The following is a 12472-nucleotide window of genomic DNA, read 5'->3' as shown; positions in this document are numbered from 1 at the left end:
AGAGTATGTGCTTATCCTTCAAATGTTACAGTATTAACAGTATTAGGAGCAGCAGTGGCGTAGGAGGTTAAGAGCTCATGTATCTAAACTGGAGGAACCGGGTTTGATTCCCAGCTCTGCCACCTGAGCTGTGAAGGCTTATCTGGGGAATTCAGATTAGCCTGTGTACTCCCACACACGCCAGCTGTGTGACCTTGGGCTAGTCACAGCTTCTCGGAGCTCTCTCAGTCCCACCTACCTCACAGGGTGTTTGTTGTGAGGGGGGAAGGGCAAGGAGATTGTAAGCCCCTTTGAGTCTCCTGCAGGAGAGAAAGGGGAGATATAAATCCAAACTCTTCTTCTTCTATTAGCTACCCAATGCAGATGATGGTAGGATCTATGCATGATTGGATACTGTCCTATAACCTAGATCACCCAGGCTACCCTGATCCTGTCAGATTTCAGAAGCTAAGCAAGGTCAACCTGGCTAGTATTTGTATGGGAGACCATCAAGGAATACCTGCATCTGATTCAAGAAAGCCGACATTTCCACACTACCACAAATTTGAATTGTCCTCGATGTCCTGATTGGCTGTCGTGCACTGCTGGGGCAGGCACTTTTTGAACGCGTTGCCACGTGACATGGCAACTAGAAGATGACACTCCTGTCTTCCCATTGGCTACCGTTATCTCGTGCTTTCTCATGGGGGTATAATGAGATCTTGGAAACCTTCCTTCCAATTTGCTATCGTGTGCATTAAGCCTTGGCTTTTTTTTGTAAAAAAGGGCATTTTCCAGCAGATCTGCTGGCAACCCAAAAGCATGTAGAGAGTTCTTTTTAATTTACAATGGAGTGGCTCTCCACAACTGAGCACAAGACACCAATCACAAACAATGTGTTTTTACTAGCAGCTTTGGCAGGATGTGTGTTTGTGTGTGCACGCACTTTCTGACCATCAGCATGAAGCAAAGAAAACCTAAACAGCCTTTCTGGACAAACCCACGCCCTACAAGCTCTGACCCACTAACCTGGGTAAGCCAGGATCCCACCAGGATCCCAGCAAAGGATGTCCAGTTTCTTCTACACCCAAGCAGCCCCTTCTCAGCAGTGCTGGCACCAATATAAGGTTGAACATGAGGGTTTTGAGTAACAGGTCTTGCTTCTCCAGCGTCATTCAGCCCCCACTGTATATTGCCCTCTCCAAGTTGACTAAAGGGCTCCCCCAGAGCATGTGCAGAGTACCCCACAGGTGACAACCTGCCGCCAGTCCCAATGTGTTCAGGATTAGAAGCGGAGCTGTCAGAAGCATTTGAGCTTTGTTTTTAATCAAATTAAGTACTTGGCCAGCCCAACCCTGAACGCAATGCCCCGTGCCAAGCATCTAGGCAGGGGGTGCAATGATTCCCTTCTGCAGCATCCAATCCTGCCCCCTCCCCGTGCCACTCCCCCCAAAGCTAATGAGACAGGCTTCGCCCTCCCCAGCACAGAAGCCAGCCTCGCCACCTCTGCCTTGCCGAGCAGCTGCCCCCACGTAACAGCAGAGTGCCCAGTGACCAGCCAGCCAGCCAGGTGGGTCCATGGCAGCCCACTCACCCGGCCGGCGCTGAGCCTGCCTGGGGCTTCCAGCAGAGCTGGGGTGTTCCCCACAGCACCCACCAGCACCCATGCGCCCACGTGCTCTCCCCGCACCAGCGCCCATGTGCTTCCTCCACCAGCCCGGGAACCAGGCAAGAGGGGCAAAGACTGTAGTGGAGCCACCGGAGGCCTCCAGCTGTGGCGCCCAAAAATAAATCCTGGGCAGGGAAAGAAGGAAGGGCAGAGGAGAGGCGAAGGAGGGCGGCTGCGCAAAGCCCCTCAATCAGTTCCGGCGGTGGCCACTGACGGCGGCCACTGATGGTGCAGGGGAACTCCTCCACCCAGCCACACTCCATGCGCCTGGTGAGCTCCAGCCCTGCCCTCTCGCCCTGCCTTCCCCAGCTGCTGCCGCCTCTTTGGCCATCACCCAGGGCTCCATGGCAAGATGAAAAGTCATGCCTGGAGTGCAGCACGGACAAGCCTCTCCCCAACCCCGCCCCCCCGGTTTCCCAGCCGGACCCTCAAATGCAGCCCCATCCAGACGCCAGCAGGTGAGGGGAGGGGAGGGGAGGAGGGAGCAGTAGATTTTTTAAAAGGCAAGTGCCAATGGTATTTAGATAGCCCCCACCCATCCACTGTAGCAGAGAATCCCCTTCCTTCTACAAGAGCATCTCCGAAGTACACGCTGGTTGCGTCAGCGCTTAGGCAGGCATGTTGAAAGTGGAGCAGCACCAAGGTACAACACACTAGCCTGGCACATCTGGAGTAAAACCATGGGTTTTTTTTGAAAAAAGTATACATACATCCAGGAGCAGGGGAAAAGTGAGGTAAACAGTCATATGTGGAGTAAATTAGAAAGTGAATCGAACTGATCCGCGTTACGGGGCTCGATAGTGTGGAAAACTTGTAGAATAGGGAGTAGCCTCAAATATTTACTCTGGAATAAACCTGTAGTGTGGAAAGGCCCAGTGAGAGAGAAGAATGGAACATCTTCTGCATGGAGTTTGTTGATTCTCTTTAATACTGACTTTCTGTAGCACATCTTCACACAATGCTAAAGATGCAATGAGCATGAATTGTGTCATCTATACAGCATACAAAGAACTTAGAATACACAAACTGGTATATATACGTTAGAAGTGTACAAAGTATTTATTCATTCACTGGTCCGCATAATAAACCTCTGAGAGGGATTAGGCTGTCAGCAGCTTCATAGTTTATGTGGCAGTCACACTTGCTGTGGTTAGATTAGTTTTACACTGTTGTTTCCCACAGCAAACTGGTAAACATCCCTGGGCATGTACCTGGGGTGTCCAGACAGAGTTCCTGGGCAGGCATACATTGCTGTTTAGGGCTAGTACTCTATTGTTCACATTTTATATATTTGCTGTTACACAAATATACACTGATGAAAGATAAGCAATCAGTACCCACTTAGGTGATCAAGTAAAACCAGTAACACTTTCCAGTGACAAAGGGAGGGAAAACTGCACCCAGGACATGAACTGCCTGTGCGCCCCCTCCCGCCCCACCCCCAAACACCCTGAAAGACTCTTGACACACCCTGCCCCGCCCCTGACACACCCATGCCCCCGACACAAGACTGCAATGGCAGCGCCCTGGGCGAGCCACCCCAGATGTTCCCATTGCTGCTCCACCTCTGACACATCCTATTCCCATTTGTAATCATAATGGTTCTTCTTTCCATGTTTAGTTCAGGCAGTTAAATTAATCCTAAAGCATCCATTCCCTGTTGAGCTGTACTGAAGCACAATTTAAACATAATAGAGACTGAGATTTATCTCGCAGTGGTCCTTTCCCCAGAAAGTTTTTGCAAATGTTTTCAAAAACCCCTGGGGGTTTTTTGCACTCAACCCCTTGAAAAGGCTTCCTGGCTGCCATTTTGTGACCATTCTGGGGTTTGTTTTTTTTTAAAAAAAACTTCTTAGATTTGTAGCTACCCTGTTTCCCCGAATATAAGACATCCCCTGAAAATAAGACGTTGTAGAGGTTTTGCTGAAGTGCGAAATATAAGGCATCCCCCGAAAGTAAGACGTAGCAAAGTTTTTGTTTGGAAGCATGCCCGCCGACCAGAACACAGAAAAATAAGACATCCCCTGAAAATAAGACATAGCACATCTTTGGGAGCAAAATTTAATATAAGACACTGTCTTATTTTCAGGGAAACACGGTAGGAAGCTTCAAAGTTTCATGCTGCAATTCCCTGCGTAGCTACGTAGACATGATCCCCCCACATTTTTTCAAAAACTGACAGAAATTCAGTGTTAGATGGCCAGTGAGATAAAATGGTGTCAATGTGGAGATCCAGTGACTGCAGAGATGCATGGGAAATGTTTGAAAGAGGTCATGCAGCAAGTGAAAACATTTCCAAAATGTTTTCAAAAAAATCACATTTTCAGGCAGGATATAAAATTTGGCTTAAAACCAGGTGGAAACTCCATGGAGAAAACATTTTATTTCCTGCCTCAAAATGTTTTATTTGTGCTCGGCAGAAAGAGCCATTTGCATACATGAGGATCTAAGCAAATGTTTCAAAGTGGATCATGTGTCCGGGAATTAAGTTCTGAACAGAACTTTCAGAGCATGTGCGATTGTGCAGGGGACATAAGGACCTTGATAAAAGGTACTGAGGCCCTCATCCACAAATGTATCAACTGCACAGGCTATGAAGCCCTGGAATGTTAATAATACATGAAGTGTGGCTCAGGACTTAGTTCAAATGAGACAGCAGCTACATGCAGTACCATATTATACAGACAAATTCTTTTTCTGTATGGCATTTAAATCAGAACTAAGGGGTTAAAAATTCTAGGTGACCAAGCACTGCTATAGAACTGATTCCAGACACTGATGGCCAGGTTACTGCAGGAATAAAGGTGGGTTTTTCCCACTGTTAACCACCCTACTCCATGCAACCACTTCCATTTTTAGGCCAATTTCAACCTACTTTGCCCTCAAGAACCCATCTCCACTGAGGCAATGATGGAGATTGGACAGAAGGAGAAACATTCTTTTTCCTCTTGTAACTGCAATATAAGAAGAAAAAGAACGTTTCTGTTTCTGCCAATCTCCATCATTTTTTCCCCCTATGTGCAACTTAAGAGGACAGGAAAAACCTGCTGCTGGAAGTTCCTTCTTTTGCCCATGCAATCAGGTCTTTGTCTTTCCCTCCCTCCCTTAGGCATTCTGGATTTACACATTGCAGAATGCCAATGGCCCAAGTATACATAACTGAGTTGTGACTAATTCAGATGTGTCAAGCAAAGCTATCTGTGTAACAAAAGTTTGCTTACTGATAACTAATTGTGGGTTTTTTCTCTGGCTGGCAGCCATGGAATTATGAAACCACAAAGACTGTGATGTCTTAAGCAAACAATGAACACAGCACAGTGCCTAATTTCAAACAGATTGAACTTGGACAATGGAATATGAGTGTCATACGTAAGATTCAGCAACAAAAGAAAGAATATGCATGTGATTCTATTACAATACTGGGGAACTGTTAAGGTAGATATTGTAGTACACTAACAGGCAAATAACCCATTGTGACAGTATGTAGGCTACATGCATCAACAGTATGTAGGCTACATGCATCAACAACAAGTTTCTGTATTTAATAAAAGAAAGTTTACCATCCTGCTCATGACTGTAGTAATAGCATTGATATCACAGCCATTGACAATGTGGCTGTCAGTTTCAAATAGTCATCTTGTTTGTGGGCTTCCTAGAGAAGTACCAGGTTGGCCACTGTGTAAACAGACTGCTGGTCTGATCCAGCATGGCTTTTCTTATGCAGCCATGAAGGGTGTTAATTCTTTTAACAGTTGCTAGATATGGAAAGCTGAGATTCCTCAATCAAACCAATTATTTCTTCTGACAAACTGTCAACTTCAAATGTCTTATAGTGATAGATCTGGGTCCAATAGCACCTCAAGGATCAGCAAGATTTCCAGAGAATAAGCTTTCGATAAAGCGCTTTCATCAGATACTATCAGGTATTTGATCCTCGCCTTACCTTTCAGTTACTCCTATCTGCCCCTGTCTGTAGGATGTATGTCTATTTGTAAGAGATCGGCAGTCCTAAGAGGAGCTGCACCCTTCTAAGTTCATTGAAGTTAGTGGGCTTTGAAAAATGCAATTCTGTTTAGGACTGTGCTTTAAATTCGCTACTGATGTTTGGCTTTCTAACAGCCGTGGAAAGAATGTGGGGTAGCACTGCAGCAGTTTTACACCACGAGTCTATGCAATATAACAGTCAGTTGGCATGATGTTCTTGTTTGACAAGTTAGTAAAAATGTGGTTTGTATCCTATTACTGTTAGGGGGAGTCTACAACGGCACCAAAGAGTGCTTGTTAATGGTTGTTCATCCCCTCAGAGAGGAGTGGCAACTGGAAAGGAGTGAGGCTGTGTGTTGGATGAAGGAATAGTGGGGATGCTTATTAAATTTGCAAGCAATGTTAAATTGGGAGGGGTAGCAAATATGGTAAAATACAGAGCTAGGGCACTGGATGTTCTTGACAGGCTGGAAAACTGGGCTAAATTGATATCATAAATTTCGACAGAAATGAATTAAAAGTTCTACATTTAGGCAGAAAAAATCAAATGCATAATTATAGAACTGGGGAGACTTGTCTTGGCAGTAGTATGTACATAAAGGACTAGGTGTCTTAGACCAAACACAGAATATGAGTCAATAGTGTGATGTGTGAAGCTCAGAATCAGGTTGGGGTAACCCCAAATCGGAACTGCAACAGACATAACATCCAGTTTGGACCTCACCTTCATTCCTTTCTCAAGTTAGCTCCTGATTATTACATGCCACTTTGAAAAGGAGGAGTAGGCAGGCTATACAAATTTGCTCCCTTTCTGTCCAGACATAATTTGCTGTCTGCCAGCCTGTTTCCCAATTTTCCAGGCCAATGAAGCTGATTTCAAAGCTGCTGACTAAGAGACACAGGGGCATGATGTTGTCATTCATTTCTCCACCTCCGCCCAGCAGCCATCATGTCCCAGTGACTACCTGTTCCCTTTCTTGATTTCTTACTTGATAGTTTTACCACACCTTCACTAATCATCCTTCCTAATCAATTTACTTCATGATATTATCAAAGGCATAGATGAAGGCAAAATATTAGGAGCAAAAACTACTAGACCATGGCCACACAGCTTGCAAAATCCACAACAGCCAATTGACTTCATCATGCTGTGCTAGAGTATGACCCGTGAGCCAGGGAATCTACAGTTCAAATATGAGGCAGGGGCCATTTTTAGGTAGGAGCTGTGCATGCTTTATGTGTGGAAAATGTTCAGGTCTGTTCCTAGTAGATGGAGTTAAAAAGATTTCAGGTAGCTGGACCAGGAAAGATTTTTAATTGAGACTCTGGAGAGCATCATAAGCTTGAGCAGGCTAGATAGACCAGTGAGGGATAGTATTACACACTGGTCGCAAGGAGGCACTTGGCAGTCAGAGGTACAGCAGAGCAAAAAAGACTTGTATGTGGCTATTTAAGGAAGCAATCAGAAGTATGCAATAGGCACAGAAGCTTGCATTTAGTGCCACAAAGATATATACAGAGGAAGTTACTAGCCATCCAGTGAAAGACAGGCAGCATAACAGAGCTGACATAGAGGTTTACATTCTAATAGCCCTAGAAATGTGCCGCTCTGAACAGCCATCGTTTTCTGATTAAAAAAAATATGTAGAAACCATTCAAATAGCAGATTGGTAAGTGAGGCTGCAGTCCCAAGAGCACATTCCTGGGAACACACACCCCTGAATAAAATGGGGCATTCTGCATAGACTTCTTTCAGGATTGCTGTCTGAAACTGCTACAACAGCACAGGAAAATTGCCAGACAGGGTTGCACAGTAAGCAGAAGCTTATATTTGACATCTGCCTCAGGCAATTGAACAGAGTTACACAGGGAGTTCAAAGGCAGACATTTTCCTTCCAACTCCAGAAAGACAGGCAATAGGAAAGATGCAGACATTTGACACCTTCAGAAGGCAGGCAACATTACAGAGGTAGATGTACCAGGAGCAGGTCACACGGAGTCTGCCACGACTTTACCTGAATGTTTTTGCTCAGTAGTACAAGATGCCTAGGAAACTATTTCTTCATAGGCAAGCCTTCCTGTGGATGACTAGTTATCCCTACCACCTTTGCTATAGGCTTAACTACCCATCTCTTGCTCATAATTCAGTCCTTGACAGGAAACAGACATTTAACTCTAATGTTCAGGAAATCTTCCCAGTTGGTTACATGGCATTTATTTATTTATTTGTTTGTTTGTTTGTTTCCAGGGTTTTCAAAGCAAGTGACGTTTGGAGATGATTTGCCATTGCCTACCTCCATGCAATGGCCTTGGTATTTCTTGGAGGTCTCCCACCCTGTTTGCTTTTGAGATGTGACAAGATCATGCTAGCCTAAGGCTGCCTAAACCCTTGCAAATCTGTCATACTCTGTCACACAGTAGTATAAAACAAGTTATTCAATTTGTAAAGTATGAACAAGAACCTAAAATACTTTAAAATAACTGAACCAGCTTAAGCAAGGAAATGCTGGCTGGGGAGGATGCTACTTCTAAAAAACAAAGGTTTTTTTTCAAGTCATGCATGCTTAATTTTGGCATGCTAACCTGGCATCTCCCTAGAAACACTGAAAAGAGGAAAAAAGTTTGTTTAACTGGGATGACTGGAAAGGTTCTTTGTCAGTTTCATTATGCCCTGACTTCCTTCACCATCTGAATTCTGCTTAAAATCTCTGAATTAGACAATCAAGTACCAATATTAACAGATGTGCTTCACTTTCCTATTCCTTTTCATTATAATCATGAGAATGACAGCTGGGACATCTATATTTGGAAAACAGAGTCAGTTCTCATAATTATAATAGTATTGAACTATAGGTGAAAACATGATGAAGTGTTATCTGACAACTTCATCACATTCTCTGGTCACCAGTTAAACCACTCTAAGAACTACAGCTCCTCTTCTAGAATTTCTGGAGATTTTTAAAACTCAGTTTAAACTTACTGTGATCAATTTTCTTAATGACAAATAAAGTTAGTTCTTGATTGGATTACTTTTACCTAACCTGGATCCCAATTTGCTTCTGGGCACAATTCAAGGTTCTTATGTTGACCTTCAAAGCCTTCTATGGTTTGGGATCAGAAGAAGAATTTGGATTTATACCAGTGGTGGGATTCAGCTGGTTCGCACCAGTTCTCTGGAACTGGTGGCTAATTTTTCCCCTAGTTCACAGAACCGGTTGTTATCCCCCAGCCTGCTCTCAGCCCCTCCCTTAAAACACAGGCTCTTAAAGGGAAAGGACCGTTCCTCTTAAGAGCTTTCCCTTTAAGAGGACCTTTCCCGCTTAAGAGAAGTTTTCCCTTTAAGATCCCTAAGGGAGGTAAGGAGGCCAGGCTGGAAAGTAGAGCTTGCCAGGGTGGACAGGGAGGGGGAAGCCAGGAGTAGAGAGTAGGGGGAGAAAGAGGTCCACCACACCCCTCCACCTCCTGGTGGTGATTTTGGGGTGACAGTGCAAAAATCGTGAGGATCTGTGTTTTCCAAGCAGGTTTTTGCACCACTGAGGTGCCACGGGGCATGGGATGCATGATTGTTGTGCTCAGGCATGTGGCCAGGGGCTTCAGCTGTAATGTGCTGGTGATTTGGGGATGACTTAGTGCAAAAATCATGAGGATTCATGAGGATCCATGTTTTCCAAGCAGGTTTTTGCACCACAAAGCACCACAAAGCATGGGATGTGTGATTGTTGTGTTCAGACATGTGGCTAATGGCTGGAGTTATGATGCGCTGGCGATTTTGGGATGTCTTAGTGCAAAAATCATGAGGATCTGTGTTTTTAAAGGCTCTTTAAAGACTCTTTCTTATAACATAATCTAATAATGGATAGCATTGCTGTGGATGCAGAACTGAGGCATACAGTAGAAGAGGGAAGGGGGAAACAGTCCTGAAGCTGCTGAATCTCTGATTTGAAAACCATGATGCACAAAGAATTAGTGTTTTATCTGCAGTAGACTTTAGGAGAATAAACAATGCCTGCCAGAAGACAGCCTTTCAAACTAGCCCACTGTGCATCTGACTTGGCTTGCTAGTAGAAGTGCTAGCCATAATGCTCATATTAAACAAATATGGCAGGATTCTTATATATTTATTTTGCATTTTTACAGGGTTGGAGTATACAAAAAGAAGCACTTTTTGTTCTACTCCCCCCCCCCCCACCACCTCTTTGTAGGAAAAATCATGAGCCATGTCTGTGTACCTTTGGATGAGTATAAATGCAACAAAATAATACCACTATCCTCATGTGGCTTTTCCATGCTTTGCTCTTAATGGAAACCTGATTCATGAAACCTGTCTGTGTATAGATTGTCAGCGTAGGCCCCTTCCGCACATGCAGAATAATATACTTCCAATCCACTTCCAATGCACTTTGCAGCTGGATTTTATTGTGTGGAACAGAAAAACCCACTTGCAAACAAGTGTGAAAGCGGATTGAAAGTGCATTATTCTGCATGTGCGGAAGGAGCCATTATGTTGCTAGAGATACATTTGCAATAGAAGAAATATGAGAAGAAATAGGAGCTGGGAGGAGTCTTTCTTTAAAGGACAGAGTGGGTGGCAGAGCAAATTCACTTTTTCAAGGCAGCCAGTTAAACGGTGAGCCATACTGAAAACTAAATAGCTTGTCAGATGGCACACAAACAGGACTCTTTCCTCATATACAGAAGAAAATCCTTGGCTCGTGGAAACAACCTTATCCTGCACTTTGGCAAGTAAGTGCCTGCCAGTACCACTCTCAGGACCACTCCGCTTCCACTTTTTGAAGGAAATAAGGCAAAAGTATCCAGAGCCTTTCTATTCCTCCTGGTCTAGCTAACCCTGTTCTTCTTGCAGAGACATGCATGTCCAGGATGAAGGCTTGTCTTCTTCCCACTCCTGATCCCTTGAACTTCTTGCCAAATGAGGCAACCTAATCCAACCGAGAAGGCAACTGCATGACATCAATAATCTTTGGCAGGTATTTCATCTGGCTTCCTATTCATTAAATGTCTTCCAATTTTTTTTATCCATTTATTGTTTGGTAGCCAATTAGTAGGATTACTTCTATCCTGCCATTCAACTTCAATTCACCTTTGTCAACTAAGAATCGTAAAACCTGTGTGGGGCTGATACTTTCCCAAAGCTGCTTAAGCCAACATAATTGTTTTGACATGGTTTTGTCTCCTTCTTCCCTCCCTTTGTAATGAAAAGCAGGACAGGGGAGAGCCTATTGTGGCCTTCTAGTGTTTCTGCATGTAGTGCTTCCACAATTTCTACAAACTGGCTGTATTCAATTGCAATCAAGTCCTATTCAATTCCAGTCAGGTATTATCGCCACTGCCTTGATGGGGCTAGTTTGATCTTGTCAGATCTCAGAAGTCAAGCAGGGTCAGTATTCGGAAGGGAGATGACCAAGAAACAGACAATTAGAGACTATCGGATTTGGCTGTAAACGCTACCAAAAGACTAAAGTACAGAACTGAAGCAAAGCAGAATGACATATGTAGTGATGCAAAATTACACAATAGAATCCAAGCTGGAACAGTACATATAACTACAGGCCACAGTCCCCAATAATCTATTCAAGTAACTATGGCGTTTTCCCCACAGACAAAATATCCTGGGGATAAGGAGGTGAAACATCCAGGTTCGGGCATGGCTTCCGCATGGCTTCTGGGCCTAACTTGGGGCTGCCCTGCGAGATTTCCCTTATCCCGCAGCCTTAAAATAATGATGAAATTGCTGTGTTTTTTTTTTTAAGCCTACACCACTCCTGCTTCTGCTCCAATGCAAACACCGCGGGAGTTGGGCCAGTTTACTTTTATGGCTTCACTGCCTGCTGTTCCTGCCCCTTAGTTGCAGCCAATCAGAACGTCGGAAAAATGGAATCTACATAAACTAAATAAACATAAATGTTCATGTGGAAAATGAAAATAAACTGGGGACTCATGCATAATTCACTAGAGTTCTTCCTCCCGGCCTGAACACACTGACGAGCAGCTGTGCAAAGGGAGAAACCGGGATAAAAACACCCTGGGATATATGATCCTGGGTCAATCCCAGGATATTTTGTCCGCAGGGAAAATGCCTATGTGAAACTTTTTGTATTTTCCATTCCATTCATTTATTTAATGCTCATAGACCAACAAGTTGTGATCAAAAAGGAAAAGGGGAAATGACATATCTAAAATTCATATGTACGGAATTCAATAAAAATTTACATTACAGAAGCATACTCTTCGTGCTCTACAGCATGTGCGCCATTTACCAAAATGTAAGAGACTAAGTTTGATTTGTCTGCATGCAGAGTAAGGACTCATTTGATTTAGGATTTCAAGGGAAAGGCCCAGTTTTTGTAATTTGTCATTCACCAGTTTCAGCCATGGGCTTTGAAAACCATCTTTGGCCAGATAGTACAGAAAGCAGTCTTTTGATGAGTGATAAATTTTTAGTCTAAGAGAAAAGTCCTCTAGCAATGGTTCAGCAAATTCCAAGCTAATGGCAAATTCTGAGCTAATGGCTAGAATCAGAAATGCGCATAGGGATGTTTGAGAGTGAGCATAGAAAGAAATTAAACATGAATTATACCTTTCATTGACCTTGGCTATTGTCAGTGATGCTCTATATAATAGGATAGGAGCTACTTTTACCTGAATGAATTGCAGCAGGTAAGCAGGTACCACCTGAGGTTCAATAGAATCTTAAGAGGACTGAGGAGCATATTGACACTAACTTTTTAGTAGCAGTAATATGTCCTGTCCAACGTAGTGAAAGGTGTTCATCTGCTCAATTGACTGGCTGTTTATAAACCAAGGTAAATGACATGATGG

The 12472-nt window shown here is 43.8% G+C and overlaps 1 protein-coding gene across 2 annotated transcripts in view; it reads left to right on the top strand.

Annotated features, from left to right (window-relative positions):
* Positions 1–12472, top strand: part of LOC125429815 (trypsin inhibitor ClTI-1-like) — a 100526-nt gene that overhangs the window by 55770 nt on the left and 32284 nt on the right. Inside the window, exons 1-2 of one of the 2 annotated variants that reach the window (XM_048491323.1) lie at positions 10246–10375; positions 10497–10620. The gene's annotated coding sequence lies outside the window, so the exon portion shown is untranslated. Of the gene's footprint in view, positions 1–10245; positions 10376–10496; positions 10621–12472 lie in introns of those variants that run through there. The other variant, XM_048491324.1, reaches the window with a different exon arrangement.

Source organism: Sphaerodactylus townsendi, linkage group LG03 (genome assembly GCF_021028975.2).
Source record: "Sphaerodactylus townsendi isolate TG3544 linkage group LG03, MPM_Stown_v2.3, whole genome shotgun sequence".
Lineage (NCBI taxonomy): Eukaryota > Metazoa > Chordata > Lepidosauria > Squamata > Sphaerodactylidae > Sphaerodactylus > Sphaerodactylus townsendi.
This window is presented reverse-complemented; position numbering and strand designations above follow the sequence as displayed.